General features: G+C 44.1%; 1 long non-coding RNA gene across 2 annotated transcripts in view; it reads left to right on the plus strand.

Annotated features, from left to right (window-relative positions):
- The window catches only part of LOC110256392 (uncharacterized), a 29,478-nt gene extending 22,309 nt beyond the window's left edge, over nt 1–7,169 (plus strand). The window contains exon 4 of one of the 2 annotated variants that reach the window (XR_002337832.2): nt 6,399–7,169. This is a non-coding gene — a long non-coding RNA (uncharacterized LOC110256392). Of the gene's footprint in view, nt 1–103; nt 211–6,398 lie in introns of those variants that run through there. The other variant, XR_002337833.2, reaches the window with a different exon arrangement.
- The last annotated feature ends 8,813 nt before the right edge of the window (nt 7,170–15,982 follow it).

Below are 15,982 nucleotides of genomic sequence, written 5' to 3' on the forward strand. Positions count from 1 at the left end.
CTTACTCAAAGCAGAGTCTCAGCAAATGTTTGTTAGACAAAATTATCTTTTAAGTAAATACACACGCAAACACACATTCTCTTTGACCTCATTTCCCTTCCAGGAACACACTCTTCTAAAATGAAAATGCCGGGAGTTCCCTTCGTGGCTCAGCGGTTAACGAACCTGACTAGGATCCGTGAGGAAGTGGGCCTTGCTCATGGGGTTAAGGATCCAGTGTTGCTGTGAGCTGTGGCGTAGGCTGGCAGCTACAGCTCTGATTTGACCCCTAGTCTGGGGACCTCCACATGCCGTGAGTGCAGCCCTAAAAAGAAAAAAATAAAATAAGATCAAATGAAAATGCCCAGCCTAATGCATAGTAATTTCTGGGCTTTCTTTGGGTAATTTTCAGCCGCTAGAGTGGTTATGGGGGGATTTGCCAGTGGATTGCCCCCTAACAATACACACACACACACAATTCTTCTTTACTGTACTCTAGGGTTTTTGTTGTTGTTGTTGTTGTTTTTATTTGGTTTTTTTTTTCTTTTTCTGCCACTGATATTATACTAACCACATTTTGTAAATACATACTTATGTATTTATTATATGTTTTCTATTACTCGATTGTAAACTTCTGAAGGGCAGAGATCTTGTCTGTTTTATTCAGCAATGAAATCTCCAAGATGTGCACACAGCCTGATGTTTGGGAGCAGGCAGGAGATGGGTGAATGGATGAATGAATGAATGGATGAGTGAGTGATCAGCCTTGGTGGGCTTAGAAATGTATGATGCATTTCCTGAGCTTTGCTCTGAGCTGTGTGTGCCAAGATGACCATGGACCAGGGGTGGGGCACTGGCCTCCAGTGTAGCTACTCAGGCCAGGGGCAGCAGGAGATGATGTACTAGGGTGCAAGAGGAAAATATTAGGACTTCTTTCTGCATTTATTTTTACCTGAAGAAAAAGGAAGAAAAAAAGAAAGAAAGAGAAAGAGAGAAAGAAAGAAAAGAAAGAAGGAAAGAAAGAAAGAAAGAAAGAAAGAAAGAAAGAAAGAAAGAAAGAAAGAAAGAAAGGAAGAAAGAAAGAAAGGAAGAAAGGAAAAGAAATTCCAGTTTTTCTGATATAGCTGTTTTTTTTTTTTTTTTTTTATTTGCCTTTTTGCCATTTCTTGGGCCACTCCCGTGGCATATGGAGGTTCCCAGGCTAGGGGTTGAATAGGACCTGCAGCCTCCGGCCAATGCCAGAGCCACAGCAATGCAGGATCCAAGCCATGTCTGTGACCTACACCACAGCTCACGGCAACGCTGGATCCTTGACCCACTGAGCGAGGCCAGGGATCAAACCCACAACCTCATGGTTCCTAGTTGGATTCGTTAACCACTGCGTCAGGATGGGAACTCCCTATGGCTGGTTTATTGAGTGGTCTAATCTCAGTAAATACAAGCAGGAAACAGCTTTATTTTTCTTCCACAGTTACTTTCAAAAACGTGCCTTCTTCAATCTCCTTTTCCATCTTTGACAACATCTCAGGCAGGAAGCTAGCTTTTTGGTCATTTTCAGCAATTTGAACGGTCTCATTTTCGGGGACTAAAAAGTTCAGGCCAAACTGAACGTCTTAAACTTCAAACTCACATCCGATGAAATAATCGTTCTCTCCCCTGTCTCAGGGCTAATTCCCGGCTTGAGGACTTGCAACAGGAAACGGGATGTTCTTTCACTCTTCCTCCGTGTGTTCCCTGCCCATTGGCAGCTCCTCCAGCTTGGGAGCAATGGAGGGGGCATCAAAGGAAAAGCATCCAGGTCTTGCATGATTGTTTATGCTATTTTTTCCTCTTTTAAAAATTTTTATTGGAGTATAGTTGACTTACAATGTTAACTTCAAGTATCCAGCAAAGTGACTCAGTTATACATATACATATATCCATTCTTGTTCAGATCCTTTTCCCGTGTAGGTTATTACAGAATATTGAGTAGAGTTCCCTGTGCTATACAATAGGTCCCTGTTATTTATCAATTTTGTATATGTCGTGTGTATCCCAGCCTCCTTATTTATCCTTTTTCTAAGGTTTCCCCTTTGGTAAGCATAAGTTTGGTTTCAAAATCTTTGAGTCTGTTTCTGTTCTGTGAATAAGTTCTTTCGTATCATTTTTGTTAGCGTCCACATATTAATGATCTTATATGATATTTGTCATTCTCTGCCTGACTTATTTCTCTTAGCATGAAGAAATAATCTCTAGGTCCATCTATGTTGCTGCAAATGGCATTATTTCATTCTTTTTATGGCTGAGTAATATTCCATTATATATATATATATATATGTATCATATCTTTTTGTTTGTTTGTTTGCTTTTAATTTTTAGGGCCATATCTGCGGCATATGGAGGTTAGGGGTCAAATTGGAGCTGTAGCTGCCAGCCTACACCACAGCCACAGCAACTTGGGATCTGAGCCACGTCTGTAACCTATGCCACAGCTTATGGCAACTGTATGTCCCTGACCCACTAAGCGAGGCCAGGGATCAAACATTCTTGCTCATGGATACTAGTCAGATTCGTTCCCGCTGTGCCACAACGGGAACTCCTGTACCATATCTTCTGTATCCATTCCTCTGTTCATGAACATTTAAGTTGCTTCCATGTCTTGAAAATAGTGCTGCTACGAACACTGGGGTACATGTATCTTTTCAAATGATGATTTTCTCCAGATAGATGCCCAGGAGTGGGACGGCCGGATCATATATGGTAGTTCTATTAGTTTATGCTCCTTTAATCTGACTGCTGGTGCCTTCTGTCTGGGTAGCCATCCACCAACTCCTGTCTGTTTCATGGCATGTGTCTGGGTGTTATTTGGTGATGTCCATGCCCTACACCCCCCCCCCCCCGCCCCAGCACCATGAAGGCACACCCACTACACTCACTGTCCCTGTCATTTAGCAATGTGCTCTCTGAGTGACCTCTTGCAAACCTCCCTTCTGTAAATCTCCAGCTTTTTAGGGTTGGAATTTCCTCAGCTCCAGAGGCCAGCATCTTGGAAGATGTCCCTCCATATACGTCATAGCTGAGAGTCCTTTGAACCATCCCCTTGGCCCGTGGCGCCTCATGCATCCTGGCCCAGCCAGTCAGTGTCAGTGCAGGCTGCTCCCACCTTGGCCTCTTTTCTTGTCCTGCATCACAGGCAGCCCCAGTCAGCCTCCTCCCTGCACACTCCCCTGGGTGTCTGGTGGCCTCCAGGCATTATGTGCTTCTTGGGATGCTCTTTGTCTCACTCGAGGAACTGCTCTCACAATGCCTTCTTGTGATACGATTCCCCTCAGGAGCTCAGCAAGCAGCAGGCAGAGAGTGGGTTCCATAGTCCCCTTTTTTGCAGACACCTCTAATTCTTTTAGCAGTTCTCTTAAGTCCCCTCTCTTGGCCTGGAGTAAGTGCCTCCCTTTCCCTCCACAGGGAGCAGAGGAAAAAGCAAAAGACTTCTCTACTTTCATGAATTTCCTGACATCAATGAACTCCTTTGAAACGTCTAGGCCAGGGTTTGATGAACTCAAGACAAGTCTTGCTGTCAAAGTCCTACCTGAATATCTTTTGCAGCTTTCTTTAGAATGAGGTGTGGGGGGGTCTTTATTCCACATTCTCTTTGTGAGTATAAGTGGTAAATGAGCAAACAAAATGTATTGGGAAGGGATCCTCAAATTTTTTCTTATTGATAGATACTCTTTCAAAAAAGCTTGGAAACTGCTGGTCTCAAAAGAACTTGTAAAAAGATAGTTTGTGACTTGAAGAACCAGACTTGGCAAAAATATTTTTGAAAACACAAAATTCTATTTCATGTATTAACTGATGATTTGATGCCATGGTAGTGTAATCACAACATGAGAATCTTTACAATTTGAAATAGTATATATATATATACACACACACACTATCTATACATATGTATATAACTATATATACTTATTTTTACATATATAAATATATATACTTATTTTTTATATGTATATAAATATACATACATATTTTTTCCTGAAATGACGAGAGCAGGAGGGACTGGTTTTGACATCTGATGAAAAGTTCCCCCAAAACGCTCACTCCATTGAAAGTGATATGATTTCTAAATATCGCCAGGTTAATCTAAAAGAAGTTTGCGTCTTATTTAAGATTTCAGGTAACTAGACCCAGCAGATATTGGACACCAACTTATATATACATGATTTTGATTAAAATAAATATAGGGACTAAATAGATGCTCTCTGGTGGGATGCAAAGTAGAAAACATCACAATCAAGCCAAACTGAGAAGCCCTTCTCATCGGGGATGTGCTATGCAATCAGCACCTGGGGAGAGTTGCCCCAGAGGTCATGGGCCAAGGCACTTGTCTTGTTAAGTTGGATACAAACACAGGCATGGCAGAAATGTTTAAAGATAACACCAGCTTTTCTTCTGGAAATATCTGCCCTATAATATAAAATGTTGTGAATTAAATGTTACCATCTAAATAAAAGAATTTTGAAAGGTAGACTATTTATCTTTTTAGCTTGTGCCCCTAGCAGAGGACTGAGTGTAATAAGGTATCCTATCTGTGAGTGGACCAAGTAAGTGAATGATACACCAGGAAGGCATACACCCCGGCTTGAGCAATGTCTTCTGTTCAGGTAGTGGAAGATCAGACCATTTAATTAGTCAATTTGTTTTTGTTCTTTGTTTTTGAAATAAAAATATCTTTTTTTTTACATTGAAATATAGTAGATTTACAATGTTGTGTTAGTTTCAGGTGTACACCAAAGAGATTCAGTTTTATATTATGTATATATATATGCACACACACACACATATAAAAACTTTCAGATTCTTTTCCCTTATAGGTTATTACAAAATATTGAGTATAGTTCCCTGTGCTACCATATGACCCTACAATCCTGTAATCCCACTCCTAGACATATAGCCAGAGAAAGCCATAAGTCAAAAAAATATATGCACCCCAATGTTCACTGTAGCACTATTTACAATAGCCAAGACATGGTGGCAACCTAAGAGTACATCGACAGATGAATGGATAAGGAAGCTGTGGTACAATGAGAAATTACTCAATCATAAGAAAGAGTGAAATAATGCCATTTGCAGCAACATGGATGGACCTAGTGATTACCACGCTAAGTGAAGTAAGTCAGGCAGAGAAAGATAAATATCATATAATATCACATATATGTGGAATTAAAAAAAAAAGATACAAGTGAACTTATATACAAAGCAGAACTAGACCCATAGACATAGAAAACAAACTTATGGTTACCAGAGGGGAAAGTGAGGTAGGGATAAATTAGGGGTTTAGGATTAACATATACACACTACTAGATATAAAATAGTTGACCAACAAGGACTTACTATATAGCACAGGAAACTATATTTTAAGGTCAGACCCTGAAAAAATTTAACCCGATCTCGAAAATCAAAAATGGGGACATTTGCAGCTTCCTAAAACACAAATAAACCGCTGAGATTTCCATAGACAGAAGCCAAACCCCAGGGAGCTTATTTCCAATCTAGCCTCTTCATTCAGTTTCCCCAAGAGTGTTAATTTCACTTGCCCACGGGAAGTGCCAAGACATTTTTAACCAGCAAGGTCACAAAACTCTAACCAGATTGATGTGTGAAATGTCTGATGTTTATTTTATCTGTGCTTTGCATTGAGTTAAAACTTGGCTGCCAGAGAACTGGGCCAAGCGGCCTTCTTTCACAGCTGTTTCTCTACAAAGCAATTTCACAAAGACAGGATGTTGTCCTAAAAAAGCATCTTTTTGGTTCTCGGCTGGACAGGCCAGCAGCTGGCTGAGTGTCACAAACAAACCAGAAAAGTATGGTCAGGGATGCCAGCTCACTAGGGAAGCTGGGTCTATGGCTTCAAAGACAGATGTGGGGGGAGGTAATAAATAATGTGGGGAGGTTGCTGATTTCACAGAGGGCCCAGGAAAGCAAAGGCTGGAAATAGTAAGGGTTCTAGGGCGGGGAGCACTGCGCTGGTTAGGGAGCATCGAGGGATATAAAGCCAGAGGTAAGGAAACAAGTGAGCACAGACCGCAGAGTTGTCTCCCAGATCTGAAAAATCCCATTTGACTTAGTTGTGCTAACATCAGGAAAATGATCATCACGGTGGGACAAGGCACAGCAGACTTTTATTGAGCCTTCACTCCCAGGTGCTGTACTAAGGGCTTTTTGGGTGCATTTTCCCATTTGATGTCTGTGAGACTCTGAGATGAAAAGCTTCCTTTCTCTCAAATACAGATGAGGAAACTGAGACTCAGAGACAGGAAATAACTCATCCCAAATCCACAGCTAGGGTATGAAAGCTAGCGTACAAATCTAGTTCATCTAGCTTGAAAGCAGGTTTCTAAACAATGGCTTTTTTTTTTTTTTTTTTTTTTTTTTTTCAGTTCTCAAATAAGAAACAAACAGCAACACTGCAGTGCAGAGGGGAGAAGATGGCTCTTTCAATGAAATGCTTCTGGGTCAATTGGCTATTCATAGAGGAAAAAAGACATATTTTAACGCCTACCTCTTACCACACACATAAATCAATCCCAGTTGATCAATAAGCTTTCAGAAGAAAACACAGGAGAACATCTTCATTCCCTTGGAATAGGTAACAATCTCTTACATGGGGAAAAAATGTCACTAACCGTAAAGAGTCAAATCGAGAAACTGGATGAGAGTCTTTTCTCAGTATCCACGGGGGATCGGTTCCAGAACCCACCATAGATACCAAAATCTGTGTATGCTGCAGAGCCGGGCAGTCCTCCATTCCTCTTCCAAGGATCTGATCAACCATGGGTTGTAAACACAGCACTACCTGTTGTAAGTGAACCCATGCAGTTCAAGCCCGTGTTGATCAAGAGTCAATGGCATATTAAAATCAAGAACTTCTGCTCATGAAAAACATACCATGGAGAAAGTAAAAAGGCAGCCTACAGAGTGGAAGAAGATATTTGTAACACAGATAGAACTAATATCCAGAATATATAAAAAAAAACTTTTGTAAATCTGTAAGAAAGAGAAAGCCCAGAAGAAAATACGCAAAAGGCTCAAAGAGACACTTCACAGAAACAGAATATCCAAATGGCCAATAAACTTAATGAAAAATGGCTTGTTATTACTCATCAGGGAAATGCAAATTAAAATCTATATGCAATCCAGCAACACACCCATAAGAATCACCAAATTTTAAAAGATGGGAAATACCTCATATTGGCAAGGATGTGGAGCAACCAGAACTCTCATAGCTGCCAGTAGTTAAATTGGCACATGATCTTTGGAAAATAGTTTGGTGGTATCTACTAGAGCTGAATATACACATATTTTATATATAAGTTCTCTCCTAGTATAGAATGTATACATGTTCACCAAAAGACATGTACAGGAATATCGATAGCTATTCAGAACAGCTGAAATCAGAAAACCTCCCAGATACCTGTAACAATAGAATGGGAAAATAAATTATAGTATACTCACAACATAACCATGGGAATGTGTGAACTACTACCACGTGCAACAATAGAGGGATCAAGCCTACAAACATGGTATTGAATGACAGCAGGCAGACACTAATGAGTATATTCCGCATGTTTCCTTTATGGAAAGTAAGAAATCAGACAAAATTCTTCTAGGCTATTAGAAGTCAGGTTAGTGGTTACTTGGAGAAGGGTGTAGGAACAAGCCTGGGTTATCAGGAAGACTGGACTTCTCAGGTGTGATATCCTATTTACTGATCTATGTGCTGCTGCAAAGGTATATTCACTTGGTAAAAATTTATTGAGCTGTGTAGTTATTATAAAGGCCGGCTATTGCCACAACAAACCACCCCCATACCCAGTGGCAGGCAATAAGTATTTACTTCCTGCTGACTTCTTGTGGGTAGAGTTCTGGGTTGGGCTGGGCTGGCTTTGGCTCTAAGCTGCTGGATGAGGGCAGGGCCACTCCACACGACTCGCTTCCTCCTTTAACTGGCAGCTCTCCGAGGTATGTTCTTTTAAGGTGAAAGGCAGGATCCCAAGATGGGTGAAAGAAAATATACAGGTCTCTTAAGGTCTAGGCTAGGAACCCATGTCCTTTGACTGCTGCCCACATTCCATTGGCCAAAGCCAATCATGTGGCCAAGTCCAAACTCACTGGGGAAATAGGCTTCTCTCATGGAAGTCAATGTGAAGCGTGAAAATTTGGTGAATACTAATCTCATTTGGGAGACTTCTCAGAGGTGCAGTTTTCCATGTGAATTTCATGTTTCAAAAAAATTTTTTTTTAAGGAAACCAAAAAAAGGTGTAGGAACAGCTATACTCCCTTGTCCTCACCCCTTACTCCTCCTGGTCTTTAGTGAAGAAGGGATGTGCTTATGAGAAGTCTCCGTACAAGCCCAGGGAAGAAAGGAAGGAAGAACATGCAATTCCCTTGCACACAATGCACTTTTTCTCTGCTGGGTTGAGAGAAATGTCTCCGTGGTCAGCCACCCCTGCTGGAGGAACGGAGTACCAGTTCACCTTCCTCCAGATGCAGCTGAAGGGCGGACCCCCGGTTTTCCCAGTCCCTGCGGCTCACCTTCAATGGCTCCCTCTCACAGTGAAATTGCTTAACAAAAGTAGAACTTTTTCAACCAGAAGGAAGGAGCTGCCTATTTATTTATTTATTTAGAGGAGAAAAGTCAAACAAAAGTTGAATAACAGGGATACTTGGCAGAGACTCAGGAAAACTGAGTATCTCAGCAAAACGGCGAAATCCCTTACCTTAAATTCCATTTTCGGCTGAAGACAAAAGAGGAACTGAGAAACTAGTGAATATAACAAAAAAAAAAAGCAGACTCACAGACGCAGAGAACAAGCCAGGGGCCACCTAGGGTGGGGGGGGTGGGGGCGGGGGTGGGGGAGGGGCAATCTAGGGCTAGGGGATTAAGAAGTTACAAACTACTCTGTACAAAATAAGCTACACGGATGTATTGTGCAACATGGGGAATAGAGTCAACAGTTTATAATAACCATAAATGGGGTATAACATTTAAAGATTGTGAATCACCATTTTGTACACCTGCAACCTACACAACATTGTATAGCAACTATATGTCAGTTAAAAAATAAAGATGTTGGAGTTCCCGTAGTAGTGCAGTGGTTAATGAATCCGACTAGGAATCATGAGGTTGCGGGTTTGGTCCCTGGCCTTGCTCAGTGGGCTAAGGATCCAGCATCGCCGTGAGCTGTGGTGTAGGTCGCAGATGCAGCTCGGGTCCCGCATTGCTGTGGCTCTGGCGTAGGACAGCAGCAACAGCTCCTATTTGGCCCCTAGTCTGGGAACCTCCATGTGCCACGGGAGCGGCCCTAGAAAAGGCAAAAAGACAAAAAATTTAAAAAAAAATAAAGATGTTGCTGCACCATGGTGTTCTTTGTGGCACTATTTACAATATCCAAGACCTGGAGGCAACCTAAATGTCCATTGACAGAAGAATGGATAAAGAAGATATGGTATGTTTACAATGGAATATTACTCAGCTAGAAAAAAGAATGAAATCATGTCATTTGTAGCAACATGGATGGACCTAGAGATTATCATATTAAGTGAAGTCAGGCAGTGAAAGACAAACATCATATATCACTTATATGTGGAATCTAAAAAAAGGATACAAATGAACTTACTTGCAGAACAGAAACAGACTCACAGACTTTGAAAACAAACTTTTGGTTACCAAAGAAGACAGGTGGGAGTGGGAGAGGGATGGACTGGGGGGTTGGGATTGGCAGATGCACACTGAGGTATCTGGAATGATTGTCCAATGGGGACCTGCTGTATGACACAGAGAACTCCACCCAGTATTCTGTGATAATCTGTGTAGGAAAAGAATCTGAAAGAGAATGGATGTGCATATATGTATAACTGAATCACTTTGTTGTATATCAGAAACACCATCACATTGTAAATCAACTACACTTCAATAAAACTTTAAAAAATGAAAAAAAAAAGAAAGATGTGGGATGTAGTGGTTTGGGACCTCAAAGGGGAGGAAGGCAATTCATATAGCGATGGAAAAGTAAATATTTGGTCAACAGATGTTTGGAGGGGGGGCTCGCAGAGACAATGGGACACAGAGTGGACTCTGATTCCCAGGCCCTGCTGAGTGTGCCCTGGCATAACTAGCCCATATTTTTTGCACATATCTCTGGTGATAAGGGCTGAATATTTAAAAGCTTCAAGATTTCTGCAAAAGTGATGAAACCTTTTTCTCTATTAGCCCACAGTTCTGAAATAGCCTCTCTTATTCACAGCAGAGGCAACAGGATCTAAAAGAAGGCTGTAAATTATCATCAGGGTGACAGCCCCAGTTCCCTGATCTTCCTGATGGGTGTAACTGACACTACTGATGGGGAGGCATGGCCTTTGGGGAGGTCTGGTTCCCTCTGCAATGACAGGGTGGGAAGTCTGGGGACAGGTGTTTCTCCTGCCCCATCTGCAGGCCTGACAAAATCTAAGGTCCTTAAACCTCACCATCTCCCCAACCCCACCTCCCCAACCCCACCTCCTTACTCCCACCTAGTACTAAAAACTAGAGCTTATCATGTTGCCCCCCCAAGAGAAGAAAAAGCATGTGGGATTCAATTCCTTCTCTGCAGGTAGATGACATCTGAATATCCACAGTGACAACTCACCTCCCTTCACAGCTTCCCATATCTAAACTCCATCTCTAGACTCAGATTGCCTTGGTGTCAAAGCCTGGCTCTATTACATACTTGCTGTGTGGCCTTAGCCAAGTAATTCAGCCACCCCAATCGTCCAACCCTTTCCCATCTGTTAAAAAAAGGGGGGATTTGTTTATTCATTTAATGTACTTCATTGATAGCCTACTATGTGCTATGCAGGGCACTAGACTCTAGGGATACAATGGCAAATGAGATAGACAGACTCAATGGCAAACGGCAAATGGCAGATAGATTCCTGCCATGGTGGAGTTTACATGTGGAGAAGGTAGAGTCAAAAATCAAATTTATGTCAATATAATCACCATCATGGCCATAAGTGTTAGAAAAGAAAGAAATCATGAGCTGAGATGCAGAATAACAGGCCAATCAAGAAGGGTCTCATTGAGGGGCGACACTTCCATTGAACCCCAGAGGAATAAGAGACAACCAGAGCAGAGCTTATTAAGTAAAGGGCACACATGCAAAAGTTCTTGGGCCAGAAAGAGCCCAGTCAAGAAACTGCAAGGAGGAGTTCCCATCGTAGTACAGCAGAAACGAATCCGACTAGTACCCACGAGGCTGGTTTCAAGACCTGGCCCCACTCCATGGGTGAAGGAACCATTGTTGCTGTGGCTGTGGTGTAGGCTAGTGGCTTCAGCTCCAATTTGACCCCTAGCCTGGGAAATTCCATATGCTGCACATGTGGCCCTAAAAAGCAAAAAAACAAAAAACAAAAACAAACAAACAAAAAACGGAGAGGAAGAAGAGGAAACTGAAAGGAGACCAGCATCTGGTGAGGCAGGAGAGATAGGCTGGAGTCCATCTTAGGGCTTGGTAGTTGGGAAGGAATTTGGATTGTATTCTAAGGCAGTGGGCAGTCACAGAAGTGTTAAGATACCACGCTGGCTGCTTGTGTGGAGATGGGGTGGGGGTGAAGAATGGAACTGAAGAGACTGGGCAGGAGGCTGCTGCAGGAGTCCCTAGAGACACATTGATGGTGGGAGAGGTGGGAAGAGGTAGACAGAGAGGAATATTTTCAGAAGGTAGAATCCCCAGGGCTTGTGAGTGGACTGGGGATGGAGTGAGCATGTGTGCACGTGTGTGTGTGTGTGGGGGGGGGAAGGTTAGTGGGGTGATCTGCCAGAGCCAGTGAGGGAAAGTGGGTACCACTTACTTATATGGAGGAGGACAGATGGAGGGGATCAAGACTTCTGACTGAGGAATTCTTGTTGCGGCTCAGCAGGTTAAGAACCCAACATAGTGTCTGCGAGAATGTGGGTTCGATACCTGGCCTGGCTCACTGGGTTAGGATCTAGCATTCTAGATCCAAACCCAAAACTGTGGCATAGATCACAGATGCGACTTGGATCTGGCATTGCTGTGGCTGTGGTGTAGGCCAACAGCTGCAGCTCCGATTCCATCCCTAACCTAGGAACTTCCGTATGCCACAGGTGCAGCCTAAAAAAAAAATGACTTCTGATTACATAAATTTTGAAATATCGATGAGATGGCCAGATGAGGATGTAATAACTTGGCAGACTGGATTCAGCAGAGGTCCAACCTGGAGATCAAGATGTGAGGGGCCAGCAGCTTCCAAGTAAGTGTGAGCTTACTTACTATCTTAGACCATTCCGGATGAATAAGACTGCTATAGATTGGGTGACTTAGACAACAAACATTTTTCACCTTTCTGGAGGCTGGGAAGTCCAAGGGCAAGGCACCAGCAGATCTGATGTCTTGTGAACACCTGCCTCCTGGATCAGGACGACTCTCTTCTCACCATGTCCTCACATTGTGGAAGGGGCAAGAGGGCTCTCTGGGGTCCCTTTTACAAAGGTACTAATCCCCCTTATGGGAACTCTAGCCTCATGATGTGAGCACCTCCCAAAGGCCCCACCACCTGCTACCTTCACATGGGGGTTAGGATTTCAATCTGTGAATTTGGGGGATCACAAACATTCAGTCTATAGCATTTACATGTATCATGCTTTAGGAGAAAAATGGCTTAGAGAGAGAGGGAGGAGGGGGATGAGAAATGGGCTAGAAGGTCACCAGCATTTAAAGTAGGGAAGACAAAGAGCGGCCAGCAAAGGAGCCTGCCAAGGATGACCAATAAGGCAAAAGGAAGACCAGGACAGAAAGGGGGCACAGGGAGTGGGCACTTCCAGAAGTTGGGATGCTCATCTGGGTCCAGCGTTGCTGAGATGAGGATGGAAGCACCAAGATGTATTAATGAGTGAAGAGGGAGACACAGAGCCATCAGCAGAGTGTATTATAATCTGTGTTTTAGAAAGGTGTGGGGGAGGGAGAAGGTTTTAGTGGACCTGCAGGTTTACCCATAGCATAGCTCTGAAGAACCTGGTAACCATGGCTACCCTCAGAGAGGAGAACAGAGTGGTGCGAGGTGGGGTACAGGGTAGGCTGGAAGGATACTTTTCACTGTGGATCATACCTTTTAGTTGCTTTTATGTTTTTGTGTCATGGGATTACTTCCTCCTCAAAACTACAATGAAAGAAAAAGAAAGAAAAGGGCCCTATTTCACAGAGCTGCTTTGAGAATTGTAATATATTCTTACCTTTTTTTTTTTTTGGTCTTTTTAGGGCCACACTAGTGGCATATGGACGTTCCCAGGCTAGAGGTCGAATCTGAGCTACAGCTGCCGGCCTACACCACAGCCACAGCAATGCGGGATCTGAGCCGCATCTGCGACCCACACCACAGCTCATGGCAACGCCTGATCCTTAACCCACTGAACAAGGCCAGGGATCTAACTCGCACCCTCATGGATACTAGTCAGGTTTGTTACTGCTGAGCCATGACAGGAATTCCGTAATATATTCTTGTGCTTGGGATGAGGATTAAATGAGACGATTCATGAAAATAGCTCAGCCCAGCCCTCAGCCCTGTGTGCAGTGAGGGCTGGTTGTGCTTCTGCAGGAAACAGCAGAGAGATCCCTGGCCTGTGGGTTTGGTCCCCAGGGCTGCCGGAAAAAAGCATCACAAACTGGGTGGCTTAAAATCACGAAAATGTATTCTCCCCAAGTTCTGGAGGCCAGAAGTCTGAAACCAGAGTGTCAGCAGGGCCCCACTGCCCCGGAGGCACTAGAGGAGATTCCTTCCTGCTTCTTCCAGCCTTGAGTGGGGGCACCCTCTCCAGCATCCCTGGCTGGCAGCTGCATCACCCAGCTCTGCTCCACCATCGCCTGCATCCTCCCTGCGTGTCAGTCTTCACCTGGCCTTCTTATGAGGACAGCGTGGGATTTAGGCCCTGGTCTGATTCAGAATGACCTCAGTTTAACTCGTGACACCTACACAGACTCAATTTTCAAATAAAGTCACATTCACAGGTACTGAGTGGACATGAGATTTTTTGGGGAAGGGGTGGCTGCTATTCAACTGGGCAGAGACTGGTGGGTTAGATTCTCACAACCACAAGCTTATCTCCTGCCCCAGGTCCAATCACTTCTCTCCCCAGGCATCTGACTCCCATCTCTAAAATGAAAGGGGGCATGGTGGCATTCTCAACCCCTTTCCAGCTCCCGAACCCTCTGGAGTAAGTACCTGGGGCAGCAGGAACCAGACTGACTGCCAGGACCCTTAAATCACATGCTGCCTCAGGTGATGGGGTGTCTGTGGCTGTCCCTGCAGACGCCTTTGGGATACCAAGCCTTTGGTGAAAATTTCTGAACTGATGAGTTCCCATGCTGCCAGGAGGGTTTAGACCTGAGCTTTAATGAGGCTTGAACTCTGGATGAGTCACAGCTAGGAATTATAATGAACAAGCCCGGGCCTGCCCAGCCCCCACTGTCACCTAATTCATTGACACATGCAAACTCACATTCATGTTGAGAGAGGAGTCAGAACAAACTGGATTTGGCACAGCAGATTCCAAGGGACGTCTGAAGCCAGGAACTATGCCACCGTGTGCCGTGAGCCCACAAACACGAGCGGCCAGATGGGTGGAGATGGAGCACAGGGGGAGGAACTTCTGATGGGAATTTGGGGAGAAACCTGCTCTGTAGTGTTGCCAGGGGTTCCACCATATTTCATTTCCTGTGGGTGACCAGGTTGCAATCAAAGCAACAGTGACGCCATCCTCCATTTACACAGAGCTTGGCTCCTCACAAAAGGAGGATTGCATCCGTTATGTTATTTGATTTGAGTCTCAAGAGTCATAAGTGGGAGGGAACTTTGACCTCAGCTTTACAGACGAGGAAATTGAAGCCCAGAGCGGTGACAGCACTCACTCCTCAGGCTCTTGGAGCTATGCCTTGGGGCCTCCAGCATCCGGGGTCTTCCAGGTGCTGCTCACCCGGGAAGGTGGTTTTGAGGATCACCAGCCAAATGTCCAACTCCCTCTGCCCTCCTGCCCCCCGTCAACCATCAAAGTGTTAAGGTAATAATTTTTCCTATGGACAGCTTATTTCATTTTCTTATGAAGTGAGTACATACATCTTTATGGAATGTTGCTATTTTTAAATGATTTATAACATACGGTATAAATAAAAGCAGAGTGCTAACCATGCAAACACAGGTTCGTGATAAGCCTGGAAGAACCCCTTCCAGGGGCTAAATCTCTCCTGATGGACCTTCTGGATTGACTGGTGGGCTGTCCTGACCAATATGGAACATGCCATGGGAGGCAAGCTGCTGATTCTTTCTGCTAGGGGGGCTGTCTATGGGAGAACACAGATTTCAGAAAACAGCCTCACTTTTCTAAGATGAGCTTGAGTGAGGGGTCCCCCTGAGAATACTGTCCTGGGAGAGACCCTGCCTTGGGTGGGGCAGGGATCAGTTTAGATTCCATAGCAGGGTTGGTGTCCATAGAGGGAGGAAGTTTGGGGATTTGGCCAGTTGAGCAAATGAGGCCAAGTGCATGGCTCTTAGGTAAATGTTTGGGACTTCCTTTTGGTGATGCTTTAAGAGAACATGAATAAATTCGTCTTGAGGGAGTGGTATTGTATAGTTACAGGAGTTACAGGAGGGGTGGGCACTGAGTCTGAGCATCCTTGAGTTGCAACTCAAATTGCCCAGCCTCGCCCCTGTGGTGTTCAGGTCTCAACCAGCCATTCAACCATTCAACCACAAGAAATCACAGGATGGAGACTTCCTGGGTGTCAGAGGAAGGCGTGGAAGGAAGGAAATGGATCCAGAGCTGTGGACTCGCTCAAGGTCCCACACATTGTAGGGGGTGATTGGACTGTGTGAGAGTGGGACCCGGTTCTGTCTGAGACACCGTTTGTCCCCAGCATCCACCAAGGTGCCTGGCAAAGAGTGGGTGTCCACGAGGTGAGGAGGATGAAT

The sequence above is a fragment of the Sus scrofa genome, chromosome 13 (assembly GCF_054392235.1).
Source record: "Sus scrofa isolate SSC_HxYL_T2T_F1_AM1 chromosome 13, Sscrofa_HxYL_maternal_Yorkshire_Landrace_v2.0, whole genome shotgun sequence".
NCBI lineage: Eukaryota > Metazoa > Chordata > Mammalia > Artiodactyla > Suidae > Sus > Sus scrofa.